This window comes from Triturus cristatus, chromosome 5_2, assembly GCF_964204655.1.
Source record: "Triturus cristatus chromosome 5_2, aTriCri1.1, whole genome shotgun sequence".
NCBI classification, from domain to species: Eukaryota; Metazoa; Chordata; class Amphibia; order Caudata; family Salamandridae; genus Triturus; species Triturus cristatus.
This window is the reverse complement of record NC_140588.1, coordinates 386,622,757-386,644,594: the sequence shown is the minus strand read 5'-3', so window position 1 is coordinate 386,644,594 and position 21,838 is coordinate 386,622,757.

Below are 21,838 nucleotides of genomic sequence, written 5' to 3'. Positions count from 1 at the left end.
CCCGCCGGCTCCCCGACTCCTGTGGAAGCCGGCATTGCTTTTGGGCAATGAGAGCAGCTAACATGCAGCTTCCCTTGCCCAAAAGCAATACTCCTTCCTTCATTGAAGCGAGATGAGGTTTTCCTCCTCTCGCTTCAACGAACCAAACCACGGTTTGCTATCACAGGGTGGAGGCCATGCTCCCGCCCTGTCATAGCAAACGGCAATGTCCCGGGAGTGCACACCCCGGGACATTGCAGCAGCCGGCCCTCCCTCTATTTTCAAAGCCCCGGGGAGGAGGTGGTCCCTGGGGTTTCGGGGGGCCCGCGAGGGCCACCCTGCTTATTTAATTAAAGCCCCGGAGGGTGGTGATCCCCAGGACTTGGGGTGGCCTCGGAGGCTCCCAAACAATTACAAAACAAGCCCCGGGGAGGTGGCGATCCCCGGGGCTGCGGGAGGGCTGTGTTCCCTCCCGCACCTAATTTACATGGGAGGTGGTGGTCCCCGGGGCTGCAGCAGCCATGCAGGCCCTCGCAATATAATTATAGGATTGCCCCCGGAACCTGGCCCACCCAGGGGCTCTTTTAAAAGAAGTAGGGGAGCCCCCGCTTCATTTTTTTTGTCCGGATTCGCGCACCCAGTGCGCATTCTGACTTTTTGTTTATAAAAAAAGAAATCATTTTTAGGCCTGGGGTCCTTGTGGGACCCCCTGAGCAGGACTAGTGGGTCAGGGTGTTTCTACCCTGGCCCCTTTTCTTCTCTTTTAATCTTTTTTCTACTGTTTTGTTGTAACTCGGTTCTACCGAGTCACAAGATGGCTGCCAACACTTCTTAGTTTGCAGCCAATCACAATGAAGCTCTTGGTCGTGCACCCAATCACAGTGAAGCGAGCGGTCGGGATGGTGCGCGAACTCACTGCTGCCCCAGATATCGAAACTTTTATTTTTTGAATTTCTCAGCAACTACTGAACAGACTTACACCATTTTTAAAAAAGACGCTTTCTGAATAAAGCACTACCTTTTTGCCAAATTTGATGTAATTCCGTTCAGCAGTTCGGGCTGTAGCCTTGCCTAAAGTTTCCTATGGGATTTTTTGACTTTTATTTTTTGAATTTCTCAGCAACTACTTAACGGATTTACACCATTTAAAAAAAAGGTCGCTTTCTGAACCAAGTTCTACCTTTTTGCCAAATTTGGTGTAATTCTGTTCAGCAGTTCGGGCTGTAGCCTGTAATAAAATTTCCAATGGAAATTAACATGGAGAAAACACTTTTTGGGACTCCCTTTTTTCTCAGCCCCTGCTTGACAAATCACCCCCAAACTTTCAGGATAGGAGCTGACCTGGATAGACCTTTTTTTTGGAGAATTTCGCGAACATTCGTCAAATGAAGCCAAAGTTATTAGCAAATCAAAAAATGTTTTTTCTATGAAAACTAGGTTCTAACTATATATATATGTGTATATATTATCTACTGGCGGTCGCCAGTAGATAGTTATAGTTAGGACTGTGTTTCCATAGGAAATCTGAAAATTCTATTTTGAATAAATTTGGCGTCGGTTGACGGATCCTCACGAAATTTTCAAAACTAATGGGGCGCTCCACTCAGCTCCTACCCTGGAAGTCTCGGGGTGATTCGTCAAGTGGGGGCTGAGAAAAAAGGGGGGTCCCTTTTTTTTTTCATGCATTTTCCCATAGGACCTTTAGTCGAAGGTACAGCCCGAACGGCTGAACAGAATTACTTGAAATTTGGCAAAGAGGTAGTCCTCAGGTCAGGGATGTGCCTTTTGTATATATGGTGTCAATTTGTTCAGTAGTTCCTGAGAAAATTGCAGTTAAAAGTACATAAATATCTATATGTGCGCACGGTGCGCGCACGGTGCGCGCACCATAACGTGTGCGAGCGCAATTGTGATTGGTGGTTACATGTCAGTCAACATTCGAATCGGTCGAAATCAGGAAGTGTTGTCTGCCATTTTGTGTGTGACAGTGAAAAAGAAAGGTGGAGAACGTGAAAAGGGGGCAGGGTACAGAGTTCCTGACCCCCTAGCTTTTGTCAGGGGGTCCCTGAAGGACCCTGAAGGGTGAAAAAAACATGTTTTTTGTTTTTTTTAAATCGTGGTGCGTGCACTGCGGAAAAAAAATCATTAAAAAAATAGAATTAAAAATCAAATGTAAGTGTTTAGATGTTAGGTGGCTCTAAAAAGAGCCGTTGTGTTAATTGAGGAACAAAAAAATGAAAAAAATTATGGGGTGCCGCATGTGTGCTGCTGTATCTTGCTCTCTATTAGGGGAATGCTGGTGTCCCCATAAGAGAGAAGAGCATTGCACGCATTGCACCGTATATGCCCCCTCTTGAATAGAGGGTGTATATCCAGAGGAACAGAAGCAGGTGAAGCTGCCGCCGCAGATGAAGTGCTCGGCTGAGCTGCCGATGATGTGCTCGGCTGAGCTGCTGCGGATGTGCTCGGCTGAGCTGCTGGAGGGTTGTCTCTAGCAGCTTGAGCAAAAGCCACAGGATGTACTCCTTTAACGTGCCTGATCATAGTGAAAATACTAAAAGAGTATTTCTTTTTAGGATCTCCTCTTGATAAGACAACACCACAAATAGTGCAGGTGACTTTTGGATCATTCACCTTCTTCTGCCCCTCTGGAAATCTAAAAAATTGCCAGATAAAAGAGTCTTTCTGTTTCCTCTGTCTCACAAGGGTCTCCTGCTCACTCCCAGAAGATGACTGCTGCTCTGCCATTCTCAAGTACTGGAGTACGAGAAAAGCTGCTCAGCTCCTTCTCCCAGGGAATCAGAAGAAATAATGAGGGGAGTGGGTGTGGTGTTGGAAGTTTCTGGAACTGAAACTACTATAAAGCAATGAAAAGTGTTGTTTCTTAATCACATGACCTGAAACTACGATAAACCAATGAAAAGTGTTGTTTCTAAATCACATGACTTGCCGTGCGCGCACCATGCGCGCACCGTGCGTGCACGGAACACGCTTGCATGCGCGTACGGGGCACGCCTTCTTGGTGAGAAGATGTGGTAATTTATCACATGGATGATGTCATCAGTGGTGTCATTTGAGATGTCATCAGTGAAGTCATGAGTGATGTCACTGACCATGTCATGAGTGATGTAATATGTGACGTCATCAGCAGTGGATTGCGGGCGCGCGAGTTATAGTTAGCTGAACTAACTATAACGGGGAAATTTCAATTGTTTTGTACGAGTGAAATGTCCAGCTAACTATAACATGTGTGAAACCTATGATTTTTTCAGTGAGTATATATATGCAGGCAACTATAACTCACGCGACCGCAATCCTCTGCAGATGACGTCAGATATTACATCACTGTATTTAGACACCTATTTACCCATGTCTTCTTCCATTAATCTTTAGCTATACATATATTACAAATATTTATTTTTCAGAAAGACTCATATGTAATCATTGATGTGATATCTGATGTCATCAGCAGAGGATTGCGGTCGCGTGAGTTATAGTTGCCTGCACTAACTATAACGGGGGAATTTCATTGGTTTTTTACGAGGGAAATGTCCAGCTAACTATAACATGTGTGAAACCTATGGTGTTTTTAGTGAATTTGCAATGTTTTTTGAATGCTAATTCCTAACTATAACGTGTGTGAAACATATGGTTTTTTAAGTGAATTTAAGTGAATTTGTACAGTTTTTTAAATGCTAAGTTATGTATTTATTAATATTTTTTTTCAGGTTTTTCACACCGTGCGCGCACCGTGCGCGCACGGTCCGCTTCACGCACCGCGCGCGCGCTGTGGGCACTCGGTGCGCCCACGATGCGTTGATCGTGCAGAAAAGACTTCAAAACATTTTGCACCCCTAGGAAGCGACCCTTGCCCAAGGGGTCGCTTCCCAAATTCCACAACACACATCCCTGGTGTCTAGTGGGGGCATCCCTGCTCCACGATCGCGACGCTGTGCGCGATCGTGGAGCAGGAATGCCCTGTATTGAGACATCAGGGGAGAAGAAATACTCTTTCCTCTCCCCCGATGCCTCAATACTAAAAATATCACCCCCGCGGCCCCCACCGGACAAGCAAACCTACCTCTACCCCCTTGGACGCGCTGGAAGAAATGGATTCCAGCGCGTCCAACGCTTCCTGATGACGCCGGCGTGCGCTGTGCGCGCTGACGTCATGGGGAAGCGTGGGGGGGCTCGGGGGTGGCAGCGGAAGCTCTTCCGCTGCCATCCCCCTCTGTGGGGGCAGGATCGATGCACCAGGGGGGGAGCGCCAGCGCTTCCTCCGGGGGCTGTGCTCATGACAGAGCGGTTCCGTCATAAGCACAGCCCAACCGATGCTCATGACGGAACCGCTCCGTCATGAGCATCGAAGGGGTTAAATTATCATCCCATTCTCAACTTGGTGAAAACTGACGATATCGCCAGTTTTTCAGCAATAGCTTCCACAAAAAATATCGCCACAAATGAGAACGACAACTAACGCTAATGATATGCAGAGTAGGCGTTCCCGTGCAAAAATAACATGAAAACACCAGTTCCGGATATTTTCAACGACCAGCTAAATCTGCGATGTGATCCAAAAAGAGGCAAAAAGCCACGTTAGCAGTAAGAATTTAACATCTGCCTTTTACTGGTGTACTGGGGAAGAGGTGTGGCGCCGCGGCTAGGGCGATTGAAGCTGTATGCTGGGGATCACGGTTCGATCCCTGGCTCCGGCGGCAGGGGTCTGCTCAGCACCATGCGACTCTGGGCAATAGCTCGCTTAATCTTTCCAACGGCCCCCAGCGCCGAGATACCTCTTCGGGGGTGATTCGCGCGCTACACAAGTACTGGATTTACATTTACATTTACATTTAAAGCAGGACGACTACCTACAGTATGAAAGGGAGCCCAGCCCAAAGCCACATATGAAGACCAACACATGTCATAGAGCTACTTATCATACAGCTCCGACACCCAAGAAGGCCACAACACCCACAGCTACCACCCCCAGGACCTCTCCCCGGACCCCACCTACTACCACCGAGCCAGCGCAGAACAAGATAGCGGACCTTCCCAAAACGGCATGGCCCCTCAGCCACACAATAGCTGAATGTTGGGAGATGTGGCAAGCAAGTATATGTGAAGGATGCAAGTCACCCTTTAATAACCATGCACACAATGCCAAGTGTAGTGGTAATGTGCTAGACAGACCTCACTATGCACAGCACAGACCTCTCCATGTGTATATATACTGCTGGTGCTTGTAGTGTTGTGGACAGTGGACGCAACCATGTTACCTCAGGCAGTGGGGAAGATCTCGGTCATGTAGCTGTGTCGTCCCCCCTGTAAGCTGAAGCGGAAGCAGAGTGGGCTGGTCCAATGTACGCCACTCCAGCTTAGGAGTGTGAATAAATAGGACGGGGCTCTGGGTGTGGTTCACTTCTGGGAAGGCCATTGTGTCTGCCACAGCGACGACCCTCACCCTGCCACAAGGGTGCTCCGTGAGCACTGCCCTCCTATACACAGGCCCCCTGCGAACCCAGTGGCAGAGCACCACAGCACCACAGAGTTATGTCTGTACAGACTACTGCCTTTGATGTACACTGCGGACAGCAGGGCTCACAATTCAGATTGAGTCACGATTCCAGATGATGCAGTCCAGTAGGCAACAGACATTGCTCCCAGTCCGGCCTGCCCAGACCACGCATCATCTCAGGCTGCACACACGCTGACTGCTTCAGGAGCCACTAACTTAGTGCACCACAATTCATTGCCACGTAGCCTTATTAAGGCAGAATTCATTAGACAAAAGACATTGCTACCAGTGCAGCCTGCTCGGACCACGCATCATTGCAGGCTGCGCACACGGTGAGTGCTTCAGGTGCCGCTATCTCAGTGCACTACAAGTCACCGCCACGTGGCCTTACTGAGGCAGAATTCATTAGACAAAAGACATTGCTACCAGTGTGGCCCGCCCGTACCACGCATCATCGCAGGCTGCGCACACGATGAGTGCTTCAGGTGCCACTAACTCAGTGCACTACAAGTCACCACCACGTGGCCTTACTGAGGCAGAGTTTATTAGACAAAAGACATTGCTCCCAGTTCGGCTTGCCCGGACCACGCATCATCGCAGGCAGTGCACACGCTGAGTGCTACAGGTGCCACTAACTCAGTGCACCACAAGTAGTCACCACCACGTGGCCTTACTGAGGCAGAATTCATTAGACAAAAGACATTGCACTCACCCCACACGCACCCAGCACAGACTTCACTGTACATGTGACCCTGGTAATAAAAAGGGGCTGAGCACACATGCCCGTACCCAGTTCCACTATCTATCTAACTGTGTCCGTGTGTTTAATATGTATGCATGATGCTACCCCTGGGCCCTACCACATTACATTGTGCTGTGGACAGCACTTGCAACCATGTTACCTCTGGCAGTTGGGAGGACTTTGTTTATGGAACTCTATCTCGGTCATTGTATAAGTACATAGGTAGAGACTGGATCATTAGGGTACAGTGAATTTATAAGTGCTTCGGAATTGGCGGAGTGATTGGATAAGTACATATGTTGGCGGAGCCTAACCCCCGAGCACGAGCTTGGCTCTAATTGGCTGCCCTCCATGTGCCAAAAACTGAAATTTGGGCATTGCATGGTCCTGTATTGCTACAGCTGCAACACTCCACTGAATGTGCAATAAACATTCATATCCACAAAGATATGTCATGTGCGCGATCTTTCATTTGTGGAAGTATGGCTGAATGTAGGGTCAGTGATTCCCCCTACCTTCCATGTTGGCCATGTTGTTGGACTTGGGTCACAGGGTGACACATTGGCGCTTGCGGCCCGGGTGGCGGCAGCACTACAACAGGGACACCTGCATCAGTTGATTCCTCATACAGCCCATGACAGAACCATGCCCAGAGCTCCGGAGTCATTGTTCACAGCCTCATGCAGGACTGGCATATGCCAGTCCAGCCCACTCCGCTTACGCTTACAGGGAGGGACAACAACGCTACATGGCCCAGGTTTTCATTGCACTGATCTGCTGGTCACATGTCTAGTTGTCAGTACGCCACAGCCACTCCCTCACAGCTGGTTTACACCCACACCACACCCATCAAGCACAAGCGTAACAGGACACGTGACCCTACCAATAAAAAAGACTGGGCGCACGTGCTCTACGCCATTTCCATTTCAGGCTTGCTGGCACCGGATGCACTGCGGCCGGCACAGGCACACTGCCACGGGATGGTGACTTTCGGTGCACTGAGGTAGGGGCACCGTAAGTACTGAGCGGGTGTCCAGCCTGCGATGATGCCCCATCCCGGCGGTCTGGACAGGTCAGGTTTTGTGTGCCCTGCTGGACCGCAGTGTCGGCCTGAGCCATCGAACAGTGGAGGCCTACCGCCATGTGTCGTGGCCTCGCTGGTCACAGAGTTAGTGGCACCACAAGAGCTGAGCAGGTGTGCAACCTGCAATGATGACGGGTGCACTGGTATGTCCTCTGCCACGGTAAAATCAAGACGCAGCACCAAATGTGAGACCTGGTGGCCTGCGGAGCGGGCTGCATGATGTTGAGGTTGCCTTGTCCACGGACCCCTGGCTTGGGGCTTGCAGCGGCACGTGTGGGCCCTCTTTTCTACACACAGGTGGTGAAAGGTGAGCAGTGAGGCCTGGATGCGCAGGGATGGGCAGACACCTCTGGGCGGTGGGAGTAGTTGGAGTGCAGCAGCCTGGGTGTGCAGAGTTGAGACAGCGATGAAGGCGTGTGCAGTTGTATGTACTCTGCCATTACTGAGTCTATACTATGTTTCAGATGAGTGAGCTTGAGGGCTGCAGTATGTCCCGGCACGTGGTTGGAGACACACCGGTGGTGGAAAGGTGAGCAGTGAGGCCTGGATGTGCATGGATGGTGTAGACACCTCTGGGAGGCGGGAGTGGATGGGGTGCAGCAGCCTGGGTGCGCAGGGGCTGGACAGCGATGAAGGCGTGTGCAGTTGTATGTACTCTACCATTACTGATTCTATGCTATGTTTCAGATGAGTGAGCTTGAGGGCTGCAGTATGTCCCCACGGTCCCGCCGGCTCCCCGACTCCTGTGGAAGCCGGCATTGCTTTTGGGCAATGAGAGCAGCTAACATGCAGCTTCCCTTGCCCAAAAGCAATACTCCTTCCTTCATTGAAGCGAGATGAGGTTTTCCTCCTCTCGCTTCAACGAACCAAACCACGGTTTGCTATCACAGGGTGGAGGCCATGCTCCCGCCCTGTCATAGCAAACGGCAATGTCCCGGGAGTGCACACCCCGGGACATTGCAGCAGCCGGCCCTCCCTCTATTTTCAAAGCCCCGGGGAGGAGGTGGTCCCTGGGGTTTCGGGGGGCCCGCGAGGGCCACCCTGCTTATTTAATTAAAGCCCCGGAGGGTGGTGATCCCCAGGACTTGGGGTGGCCTCGGAGGCTCCCAAACAATTACAAAACAAGCCCCGGGGAGGTGGCGATCCCCGGGGCTGCGGGAGGGCTGTGTTCCCTCCCGCACCTAATTTACATGGGAGGTGGTGGTCCCCGGGGCTGCAGCAGCCATGCAGGCCCTCGCAATATAATTATAGGATTGCCCCCGGAACCTGGCCCACCCAGGGGCTCTTTTAAAAGAAGTAGGGGAGCCCCCGCTTCATTTTTTTTGTCCGGATTCGCGCACCCAGTGCGCATTCTGACTTTTTGTTTATAAAAAAAGAAATCATTTTTAGGCCTGGGGTCCTTGTGGGACCCCCTGAGCAGGACTAGTGGGTCAGGGTGTTTCTACCCTGGCCCCTTTTCTTCTCTTTTAATCTTTTTTCTACTGTTTTGTTGTAACTCGGTTCTACCGAGTCACAAGATGGCTGCCAACACTTCTTAGTTTGCAGCCAATCACAATGAAGCTCTTGGTCGTGCACCCAATCACAGTGAAGCGAGCGGTCGGGATGGTGCGCGAACTCACTGCTGCCCCAGATATCGAAACTTTTATTTTTTGAATTTCTCAGCAACTACTGAACAGACTTACACCATTTTTAAAAAAGACGCTTTCTGAATAAAGCACTACCTTTTTGCCAAATTTGATGTAATTCCGTTCAGCAGTTCGGGCTGTAGCCTTGCCTAAAGTTTCCTATGGGATTTTTTGACTTTTATTTTTTGAATTTCTCAGCAACTACTTAACGGATTTACACCATTTAAAAAAAAGGTCGCTTTCTGAACCAAGTTCTACCTTTTTGCCAAATTTGGTGTAATTCTGTTCAGCAGTTCGGGCTGTAGCCTGTAATAAAATTTCCAATGGAAATTAACATGGAGAAAACACTTTTTGGGACTCCCTTTTTTCTCAGCCCCTGCTTGACAAATCACCCCCAAACTTTCAGGATAGGAGCTGACCTGGATAGACCTTTTTTTTGGAGAATTTCGCGAACATTCGTCAAATGAAGCCAAAGTTATTAGCAAATCAAAAAATGTTTTTTCTATGAAAACTAGGTTCTAACTATATATATATGTGTATATATTATCTACTGGCGGTCGCCAGTAGATAGTTATAGTTAGGACTGTGTTTCCATAGGAAATCTGAAAATTCTATTTTGAATAAATTTGGCGTCGGTTGACGGATCCTCACGAAATTTTCAAAACTAATGGGGCGCTCCACTCAGCTCCTACCCTGGAAGTCTCGGGGTGATTCGTCAAGTGGGGGCTGAGAAAAAAGGGGGGTCCCTTTTTTTTTTCATGCATTTTCCCATAGGACCTTTAGTCGAAGGTACAGCCCGAACGGCTGAACAGAATTACTTGAAATTTGGCAAAGAGGTAGTCCTCAGGTCAGGGATGTGCCTTTTGTATATATGGTGTCAATTTGTTCAGTAGTTCCTGAGAAAATTGCAGTTAAAAGTACATAAATATCTATATGTGCGCACGGTGCGCGCACGGTGCGCGCACCATAACGTGTGCGAGCGCAATTGTGATTGGTGGTTACATGTCAGTCAACATTCGAATCGGTCGAAATCAGGAAGTGTTGTCTGCCATTTTGTGTGTGACAGTGAAAAAGAAAGGTGGAGAACGTGAAAAGGGGGCAGGGTACAGAGTTCCTGACCCCCTAGCTTTTGTCAGGGGGTCCCTGAAGGACCCTGAAGGGTGAAAAAAACATGTTTTTTGTTTTTTTTAAATCGTGGTGCGTGCACTGCGGAAAAAAAATCATTAAAAAAATAGAATTAAAAATCAAATGTAAGTGTTTAGATGTTAGGTGGCTCTAAAAAGAGCCGTTGTGTTAATTGAGGAACAAAAAAATGAAAAAAATTATGGGGTGCCGCATGTGTGCTGCTGTATCTTGCTCTCTATTAGGGGAATGCTGGTGTCCCCATAAGAGAGAAGAGCATTGCACGCATTGCACCGTATATGCCCCCTCTTGAATAGAGGGTGTATATCCAGAGGAACAGAAGTAGGTGAAGCTGCCGCCGCAGATGAAGTGCTCGGCTGAGCTGCCGATGATGTGCTCGGCTGAGCTGCTGCGGATGTGCTCGGCTGAGCTGCTGGAGGGTTGTCTCTAGCAGCTTGAGCAAAAGCCACAGGATGTACTCCTTTAACGTGCCTGATCATAGTGAAAATACTAAAAGAGTATTTCTTTTTAGGATCTCCTCTTGATAAGACAACACCACAAATAGTGCAGGTGACTTTTGGATCATTCACCTTCTTCTGCCCCTCTGGAAATCTAAAAAATTGCCAGATAAAAGAGTCTTTCTGTTTCCTCTGTCTCACAAGGGTCTCCTGCTCACTCCCAGAAGATGACTGCTGCTCTGCCATTCTCAAGTACTGGAGTACGAGAAAAGCTGCTCAGCTCCTTCTCCCAGGGAATCAGAAGAAATAATGAGGGGAGTGGGTGTGGTGTTGGAAGTTTCTGGAACTGAAACTACTATAAAGCAATGAAAAGTGTTGTTTCTTAATCACATGACCTGAAACTACGATAAACCAATGAAAAGTGTTGTTTCTAAATCACATGACTTGCCGTGCGCGCACCATGCGCGCACCGTGCGTGCACGGAACACGCTTGCATGCGCGTACGGGGCACGCCTTCTTGGTGAGAAGATGTGGTAATTTATCACATGGATGATGTCATCAGTGGTGTCATTTGAGATGTCATCAGTGAAGTCATGAGTGATGTCACTGACCATGTCATGAGTGATGTAATATGTGACGTCATCAGCAGTGGATTGCGGGCGCGCGAGTTATAGTTAGCTGAACTAACTATAACGGGGAAATTTCAATTGTTTTGTACGAGTGAAATGTCCAGCTAACTATAACATGTGTGAAACCTATGATTTTTTCAGTGAGTATATATATGCAGGCAACTATAACTCACGCGACCGCAATCCTCTGCAGATGACGTCAGATATTACATCACTGTATTTAGACACCTATTTACCCATGTCTTCTTCCATTAATCTTTAGCTATACATATATTACAAATATTTATTTTTCAGAAAGACTCATATGTAATCATTGATGTGATATCTGATGTCATCAGCAGAGGATTGCGGTCGCGTGAGTTATAGTTGCCTGCACTAACTATAACGGGGGAATTTCATTGGTTTTTTACGAGGGAAATGTCCAGCTAACTATAACATGTGTGAAACCTATGGTGTTTTTAGTGAATTTGCAATGTTTTTTGAATGCTAATTCCTAACTATAACGTGTGTGAAACATATGGTTTTTTAAGTCAATTTAAGTGAATTTGTACAGTTTTTTAAATGCTAAGTTATGTATTTATTAATATTTTTTTTCAGGTTTTTCACACCGTGCGCGCACCGTGCGCGCACGGTCCGCTTCACGCACCGCGCGCGCGCTGTGGGCACTCGGTGCGCCCACGATGCGTTGATCGTGCCGTGCGCGCAAGGTGCGCGCACCCCGCGCTTTTTCGAAAAAAAAAAACTCCCTACCCTGCCCCCTTTTCACTTCTCCACCTTTGTTTTTCACTGCCTCAGACTGCGAGAGACAAAATGGCGTCCGACACTTCCTGATTTCGACCGATTCGAATGTTTACTAACATCTAACAACCAATCAGAATTGCGCTCGCACACGGCAGGGTACGCGCACAGTGCACGCACGGTGCGCGCGTATAGATATTGGTATGGTTTTAAATGCTATTTTCTCAGGAAATACTGAACACATTTACACAAGACCTTCGAAAGGCACTTCCTTGACCTTATGGCTACCTCTCTGCCAAATTTCACGTAATTCTGTTCAGCCGTTCGGGCTGTAGCTGCGACTAAAGGTCCTATGGGAAAATGCATGGGGAAAATGCGTTTTGGGACCCCCCTTTTTTCTCGCTCCCCGCTTGACGAATCACCCCGAGACTTTCAGGGTAGGAGCTGAGCGGAGCGCCCCAGTAGTTTTGAAAATTTCGCGAGGATTCGTCAACCGGCGCCAAAGTTATTCGAAATAGAATTTTCAGATTTCCTATGGAAACTTGTTCCTAACTATAACTATCTACTGGCGACCGCCAGTAGATAATAAATAAATATATATATATATACTAAGCTACTGCATAAGTTTAATTACTATTGTTTCTGTTCTACTAATGAGTGATACTATTTCTAACAGATCTCATCTGAGTGGCTGTGTGACTGTCTGTATCACTGTGTGAGTGGCTGTATGGGTCAGTGAGTGGCTGTATAGGTCAGTGAGTAGCTGTATTAGTGAGTGGGGGTATGAGTGGCTGTATGGGATTTTGAGTGGTTTTCTGGGTGTGTGAGTGGTTGTATGGGTGTGTGAGTGGCTGTATGGGTGTGTGAGGGTTGTATGGGTGTGTGAGTAGGTGTCTGTGTAGCTGTGTGGTTGTGTGAGTGGGTGTATGGGTGTGTGAGTGGTTGAGTAGGTGTTTGATTAAGTGAGTGGGTATGGGGTGGCTGTATTTGAGAGAGTGACTATGTGTGAGTGGCTCTATGGGTGAGTGAGTAGACATATGAGTGCTTGTATGGATGTGTGAATGGGTATGTAAGTAGTTGTGTGGGTGTGTGAGTGGTAGTGTGGGTATGTGAGTGGCTGTTATGAGAGGCTGCATCAGTGAGTGTGTAAGTGGCTGCATTGGTGAGTGAGTGGGTATGTGAGTGGCTGTATGGGTGAGTGAAAGGCCGTGTGACTGACTTATGAGTGAGGGAGTAACTGTGTCAATCAATCAGTCATTTGTAAAGCGCACTACATACCCGCAAGGGTCTCAAGGCGCTGGGGGGGCCGCTACTGATCGAACAGCCAGGTCTTGAGTGTTCTCCTGAAGGTCAGCAGGTCTCGGGTCTGTCGTAGGCTCAGTGGGAGGGTGTTCCATGTTTTGGCGGTGAGGAGGGAGAAGGATCTCCTGCCGGTTGTAGTTCTTTAGATGCACAGGACGGTGGCTAGTGAGAGGTCGGCGGAGCTTACCTGGTGGTTGGGGATGTAGAAGGAGAGTCGTCTGTTGAGGTAGGCAGGGCAGGTCTTGTGGAGTGCCTTGTGTGCGTGGATGAGGAGCTTGAAGGGTATCTTCTTGTTGACGGGTAGCCAGTGCAGGTTTCTCAGGTGGGGGGTGATGTGGCCGTGGCATGGTACGTCGAGGATCAGATGTTCCGAGGCATTTTGGATGCGTTGTAGTCGTTTGATGAGCTTGGTCGGGGCTCCCGCGTAGAGGGCGTTTCCGTAGTCGAGTCTGCTGCTGACGAGGGCCTGGGTGAATGTCTTTCTTGTATCTGTCGGTATCCATCTGTAGATCTTGCCGAGCATGCGGAGGGTGTTGAAGCAGGAGGAGGAGACGGCGTTGACTTGCATGGTCACTGAGAGCATTGAGTCGAGGATGATTCCCAGGTTGCGTGTGTGGTCTGTGGGTGTCGGGGCTGCCCCCAGTGCCATCAGCCACCAGGAGTCGTCCCAGGCTGAAGGGTTGGAGCCGAGGATGAGGACCTCCATCTTGTCCGAGTTCAGCTTCAGGCGGCTGATCTTCATCCAGTCGGCGACGGCCTTCATTCCTTCATGAAGGTTGGCTTTGGCGGTGGTGGGGTCCTTGGTAAGGGAGAGGTTCAGTTGAGTGTCATTGGCGTAGGAGATTATGTTGAGGTCGTGTTGTCAGCCGTCGTGTGCAAGCGGGGTCATGTAGATGTTGAACAGTGTCGGGCTGAGGGAGGATCCCTGGGGTACGCCGCAGATGATCTCGGAGGATTCGGATCGGAATGGGGGTAGGCGGACGCTCTGGGTTCTGCCTGAGTGGAAGGATGTGGTCCATTCCAGAGCCTTGTCTCGGATCCCTGCGGCGTGGAGGCATGCGCATAGCGTGCGGTGGCAGACGGTGTCGAAGGCGCCGGAGAGGTCTAGGAGGATGAGTGCTGCGGTCTCACCGTTGTCCAGCAGGGTTCTGATGTCGTCGGTGGTGGCGATGAGGGCGGACTCAGTGCTGTGGTTGCTGCGGAACCCTGACTGGGAAGGGTCCAGGATTCTGTTTTCTTCGAGGTATCGGGTTAGCTGTCTGTTGACGATTTTCTCGATGACCTTGGCCGGGAACGGGAGCAGAGAGATGGGCCGGACGTTCTTGAGGTCACTTGGGTCTGCCTTGGGTTTGTTTGAGTAGGGCGTTGATCTCGGCGTGTTTCCAGCTCTTTGGGAAGGTCGCGGTCTCGAGGGAGAGGTTGATGACGTTGCGCAGGTGGGGTGCGATGGAGCTGCTTGCTTTGTTGAAGACGTGGTGCGGGAATGGGTCTGACGGAGAGCCGGAGTGGATTGTGCTTATGGTCTTGATGGTGTCATTGATGCTCACGCTGGCCCAGGCTAGCAGGGGGTCTTGGTCGATGACGTGTGGAGAGTCTGTTGTGTTGCTGTCTGTTGGGCCTGTCTGGGTGTTGAAGCTGTCATGGATGTCTGCTATCTTGCGGTGGAAGAAAGTGGCAAGGGAGTTGCACAGGGCTTGCGACGGCGGGATGTCGTTGGTGTTGGAGCTAGGGCTGGAGAGTTCCTTCACGATGTTGAAGAGCTCCTTGCTATCGTGTGCGTTGTTGTTGAGGCGGTCTTTGAAGGAGGTCCTCTTGGCAGTCTTGATGAGGTGGTGGTGGTTGCGGATGGCGTCCTTGTGTGCTGCGTGGCTGTCCGGGGTCTGTTCACTGTGCAGTTTCTTCTCTAGCTTCCGGCAAGCTTGCTTGGAGGCTAGGAGTTCTGGGGTGAACCAGCTGGCCCTCTTGCTGGTGTCTCTGTAGGGGGGTTTCTTCAGTGGGGCAAGGGTGTTGGCGCAGTCCTCGATCCAGAGTCTGAGGCTGTGGGCAGCGTCGTCGGTGTTGGAGGGTACATTGGGTGGGCTGAGAGTGAGGTTTGCATGTAGTTGATCTTTGGTGATTTTGCTCCAGCAGCGGCGGGGGATCTGTTGGGTGTGGTGGTGTGTGGTGGATGCAGCGGTGGTCGGTCCAGAGGAGTTCGGTGCTGTGGTTGAAGGAGACGTGCGGGCTTGAGGAGAAGATGGGGTCGAGCGTGTAGCTGGCAAAGTGGGTGGGCGTAGTGACGAGTTGCCTCAGTCCGAGGTTGGCGAGGTTATCGATCAGGGTTGTGGTGTTGCTGTCGTTGTTGTTCTCAAGGTGAAAGTTCAGGTCTCCGAGGAGGATGTAGTCGGTGGAAGTCAGGGTGTGCGTGCTGATGATGTTGGCGATGGAGTCGCTGAACTGGGGGCGGGGTCTGGAGGGTCGGTAGACGAGGGTGCCTCTGAGGGTGGAGTTGGGGTCTGTGTGGATCTGGAAATGCATGTGTTCGGCGGTGCTGAGAGTGTCGTCGGTGGTGGTCGAGACCCTGATGCTCTTCTTGTGGACGATGGCTATTCCTCCTCCGGCTCCGTTGGTGCGGTCTCTGCGGGTGATCTTGTAGCCGTCTGGGATGGCTATGGCGATGTCGGGTGCGGAGGAGTCGTTCATCCACGTCTCTAGCAGGAAGGCGATGTCCGGGGATATTGTGTCGAGCAGGTCCCAGACCTCGACGGCTTGTTTGCGTGCGGAGCGGGTGTTCAGTAGTATGCATCGGAGATGGTTAGGTCTTTTTTGGCAGGTGGTTCGACGGCTCTGAGGCTGGGGAACTGCAGTTCCGGCAGGTAAAAGGACCATGTGTGCGTTTCGGAGCAGCCTTGAAGCAGGTATGGCTCCGTCCGGAGTTGAGAGTGTGCAGAGTGCTGGCATCATACTGGCGGCGTTCCTTGCGATGGGTGCGGGGACCAGGGGTTCTGGCGCTGGGTTTGGTCCAGGCGCGGACGGGCGCAGACTGGATATATGGGGAGGTGGGAGGGAGGAGCAGCTGGGAGGTGGGAGGTGGGGGCAGCGAATGGGCAGTCAGGGGGGTGGGGCCACAGGGGACACAGCGGCGGGAGCATGCGGGACGACGAAGGGCACAGAAGGCAAAAGGGCACAAAATTAGAGGGGCAACGAGTGTTACAGAAGGCAAAAAGGTTACAGAGATACGGGGCAGCGAATGAAACAGAAGGCAAAAGGTCACAGAAATACGGGGGCGGTGGATGGAACAGAAGGCAAAACGGGCACAGGGTTACCGGGGCAATGAGGGAACAGAAAGCAAAAATGGGCAGAGAGACACGGGGGCAGCGAGGGGAACAGAGGGAAAAAAATGGCCACAGAGCAAGTACAGGCAGCGGGGGAGGACAGAGAACAGCAGTCACAGACACAACAATGATGGTAAAGGCAGTACAGGCAATACAGTGAGTTCAGTAATGGCGAAAGATGAACAAACCTACCTACGGCCTACCACTGGCCACCAGGGATGAGGCGCAGGTGGTAGCCTGCGGGTGGAGGAGGGCCTCGAACTTCCTTAGCAGCGGCAGCTGGGGCAGGGACACACAGGCGGTGCTGTGCGGGAGGGAGCGACCTACCAGGGGTCAAGGGTCGCTCTCCTCACCGCGCAGCGGCCGGCATATATTTGGGAAGGTGGGAGGGAGGAGCAGCTGGGAGGTTGGAGGTGGGGGCAGCGAATGGGCAGTCAGTGGGGTGGGGCCGCAGGGGACGCAGCGGCGGGAGCGGTGCGGGGCAACGAGTGTTACAGAAGGCAAAAAGGTTACACAGATATGGGGGCAGCGAATGAAACAGAAGGCAAATGGTCACAGAAATACGGGGGCGGCGGATGGAACAGAAGGAAAAACGGGCACAGGGTTACCGGGGCAACGAGGGAACACAAAGCAAAAACAGGCAGAGAGACACGGGGCAGCGAGGGGAACAGAGGGAAAAAAACGGGCACAGAGCAAGTACAGGCAGCGGGGGAGGACAGAGAACAGCAGTCACAGACACAACAATGACGGTAAAGGCAGTACAGGCAATACAGTGAGTACAGTAATGGCGGAAGATCAACAAACCTACCTACGGCCTACCACTGGCCACCAGGGATGAGGCGCAGGTGGTAGCCTGCGGGTGGAGGAGGGCCTCGAACTTCCTCAGCAGCAGCAGCTGGGGCAAGGACACACAGGCAGTGCTGTGCGGAGGGCGAGCGACCTACCAGGGGTCAAGGGTCACTCCCTGTGTGAGTAAGTGTATGGATAAGTGAGTGGCTGTGTTTGAGTGAGTGGGTGTGTGAGTGGCTCTGTGGATGAGTGGGTGTCTGAGTGTTTGTATGGGTATGTGAGTGGATGTATGAGAAGTATTTGGGGGTGTCAATGGGTGTGTAAGTGATTCTATGGATGATGCCAGACAGGTTGCGGCCATCTGATCACAGCACTGCATTTGGTGCGTGGATCCGCGAATCCACCTTGCGGATCCTCGGAGGATCCTCAAAGGATCTGCATCCCTAGAAATACAAATTTGGTTTCCGGTTAATATTGCTAAAACTACTAAACAGATTTACACAAAATAACAAAAAGGGTGCTTTCTGGACCAAGAGAACACTTTCTGCCTAATTTGGAGTAATTCCGTCCAGAGGTTCGGGCTGTAGTCATGTTCAAAATCCCTATGGAAATTGACATGGTAAATGCACTTTTTTTAACCCCCGCTTGACGGATCACCACAAAACTTTCCATGCACAACTAGAATCAACAGCACACTTTTTGGAAACTTTTGTGAAGATTCATCAAACGGGGGCAAAGTTATAGCAAGTCAAAAAAAGCTTCTCCTATGGAAACTATATCCTAACTATAACACCTAATGGCGACTGCCAGTAGGTAATATATATATATACATACACACATCATGGTAATTGTGGTACATAATAACACTTTACCTCAGTATTTGTCTTTCATTTTTCACCCTTGTTGTTGCAGCCTGTGCAACTCTTGACACGTATTTCTAGATTCATTCCTTCATCAGTAGACAACAAGTTGTTTGGGGGCGCTGGAAATGCTATTCAAAGTCTTCCCAGGTCTCTGTACCACACACTGGGTGCAGGTACATCAACACATATTCATCAGCTCAGCAGCTCATTGGAGCCTTTTCAAACAGAAGGAGTGTGGGATCACACTGCCTTACATCCCAGCACTTAACTGCCTCAATACATCACGGTAAATGCAGTGCATAATAACACTTACTTCAGTAGTAGTCTTTAATTTTTCATCCTTGTTGGTACAGCCTGTGCTATGTATCTCTAGATGTGTGTTTCTGGATTCATTCCTTCATTAGTAGAGAGCAACAAGCCATTTTGGTGGTGCTGAAAATGCTGGCCAAAGTCTTCCCAGGTCTCTGTATCTCTCACTATATATATATGTGGGTGGACACAGATTGGAAGCTTTATAGTCTTGATGTTGGACTCAGTCATATACTTCTCACTGATTGTTTTAGCCACAAAAATGAATTATGATTCTTTAGCCACTTGGCAACTATGTTTGCAACGTTTGAATAATGGGGGCGCTTTATGAAAAGTGAATATATCACTGAAGTCAGTAGGCTATTGTTGTATCCATTTACTGTTGGTATGTCTCAGCAGTGTGTTTGTACAAAAGGCCACTTGACTCAAACTTAGTTTGTTTGATTGACTTTTTGTACCCCCTCTCATGGCTAATATGGTGATTTCTGCGAATGACATCATGAATCACGACTGTTGGTGTATAATTGATAATGCTGTAATTATATCAATTGCCAATATATTATGTATGAGCCAAAAGAAGAAAGACAAAGTATTTCTTCCATGGCAATGGTCACATGCCACCCTTTGGTTGTCTTTTAATACGCGGGATAGGGCACTGTGTTTTTGTTACGTCGGCGTGAGGGAACCTGGTTACGGGTGAAACGCGTTGCCAATAAAACCTCTTCTGAAACTTAAAACTGTGGAGTGCGAGCCTTCCTGAGTTTTATACTTCCCAGGATCTTTTGTATAATTATATACCGGGCCCTACACCCGTGTGCTCGAACCCACCAAGTGATTTTCATTTGACAAATTTGTCGCATAAGGGAGTATTGAGTATTTATGGCGGATACCACATGCCGACCGGGGCGGGACGAAGCTCAGCAAAATAGAATGATAACACACTGTAAGGCCCACTTGGGCAGGACTGTGTTCCATTTGCAGTTGACAAACTGTTATTTCTGGATTATGTTCAGTAAAAGAGAAAGACATTACAAGGCGCACTTGGGCAGGATTGTTATGTATTCATAGTCGACGAACTGTCATCTGGGGTCATGTTTGATTATACACATGTCCATTGTTCACGTGCACTTGTCATAGACCGTGCTATAGGGAATATGAATACTGGTGTTTTACCTTACAAGCGGATAGCGCTGTAAAAGAAATTATCGAAAGATGTATTTCCATCTTTGAATTAAGGCTCATTCTGAAGAAATTACACTTGATTCCTTATATGTATTTTGAATTTGGTAAGATTTATGATATATAAATTGTTCATATTTAAACTGCATAAATATATAAACTCAAAAAAAAGGAAATATGAATTGATTGCACGTGCATTTTGATAATCTGTACTTGAGCTTTGAAATCAAATGTACCATTACAATATGGCGCTGCTAAGTTGTCTGCTTGTTCCGCATAAGTCCACTTTTTATGCTTATTCACTAATTGAAATTATATGGAAGTGAAACAATGCTTGCCTCACCGTGACCAAGCCGTAAAGGCGAAACGCGTCGGAAGGAGGCTATCTGTAATGAAATAAAGAACATTTAGCACCTCGGAGTGTCCTGACTTCCCTGTTTATATCAGAAGCATAAGCTGGTGTTTTACATATATATATATATATATATATATATATATATATATATATATATATATATTTTTTTTTTTTTTTCTCCAAACGCCCCTGCGCTCAAGAATGCACTCGACAATGCTCTCGCCCTTCGGGTATTGTTAGCCTTGCTGCAGCACGCTGTCTCTCTGTCCAAACTTTGCAATCATGCTCTACGGTTTCAAGGCATTCGCCTCTTAATCATGAGCTTCACACAAAGGCACAGAAGGCTCACCTGTTTGTTCACTTCATTTTTATTGTTAAATGAAACAGCCCTCATTGGGTGTGGCTTGCAGTAAACGCCACATAGCATGATGGTAATTGCAGTTCCACAAGTAAGTATTAGTGTCACTCCTTTAGTAGGCTCCGTGCCCCTGTGTAAAAATAAAAAGCTGTGTAAGATCCTTTAGTAGGTAGGGACATCTTGAGATTGCATGCTTCATTTTGCAAGAGAACATTGTGCCTTACGGAAAGTGATTTTTGCCTTCCATGGCCTTTCAACATTGAGAAATGGTGCACCTCTTGTTCCCGCGGCCCGGGCAGCCGCGCATCATTTTTTTCTCCAAACGCCCCTGCGCTCAAGAATGCACTCGACAATACTCTCGCCCTTCGGGTATTGTTAGCCTGGCTGCAGCACGCTGTCTCTCTGTCCAAACTTTGCAATCATGCTCAACGCGTTTCAAGGCATTCGCCTCTTAATCATGAGCTTCACACAAAGGCACAGAAGGCTCACCTGTTTGTTCACTTCATTTTTATTGTTAAATGAAACAGCCCTCAGTGGGTGTGGCTTGCAGTAAACGCCACATAGCATGATGGTAATTGCAGTTCCACAAGTAAGTATTAGTGTCACTCCTTTAGTAGGCTCCGTGCCCCTGTGTAAAAATAAAAAGCTGTGTAAGATCCTTTAGTAGGTAGGGACATCTTGAGATTGCATGCTTCATTTTGCAAGAGAACATTGTGCCTTACGGAAAGTGATTTTTGCCTTCCATGGCCTTTCAACATTGAGAAATGGTGCACCTCTTGTTCCCGCGGCCCGGGCAGCCGCGCATCATTTTTTTTTTTTAAATATATATAATATATATATATATATATATATATATATATATATATATATATATATATATATATATATATATATAAATATATATAAATATATATTTATATATATTACCTACTGGCGGTCGCCAGTAGGTAGTTATAGTTAGGACCCTGTTTCCATAGGAAATCCGCAATATTCTATTTGGAATAACTTTGGCGCCGGTTGACGAATCCTCGCGAAATTTTCAAAATAGGTGGGGCGCTACGCTCCGCTCCTACCCTGAAAGTCTCGGGGGGATTCGTCAAGCGGGGGCTGAGATAAAAGGGGGTCCCAAAACGCGTTTTTCCCATGCATTTTTCCATAGGACCTTTAGACACAGCTACAGCCCGAACGGCTGAACAGAATTACTTGAAATTTGGCAGAGAGGTAGTCCTCAGGTCAAGGAAGTGCCTTTTGTAGGTTTGGTGTAAATCTGTTCAGTAGATTCTGAGAAAATAGCCTTTAAATCAATATATATATCTGAGCCAGCTTACGGTGCGCTTACGGTGCGCTTACCGTACGCTTACGGTGACGTGCGCGAGCGCGATTCTGATTGGCTCTTAGATCTTAGTAAACATTCGAATCGGTCGAAACCAGGAAGCGGCGGCCGCCATTTTGTGTATTTCACTCAGAAAAAAAAGGG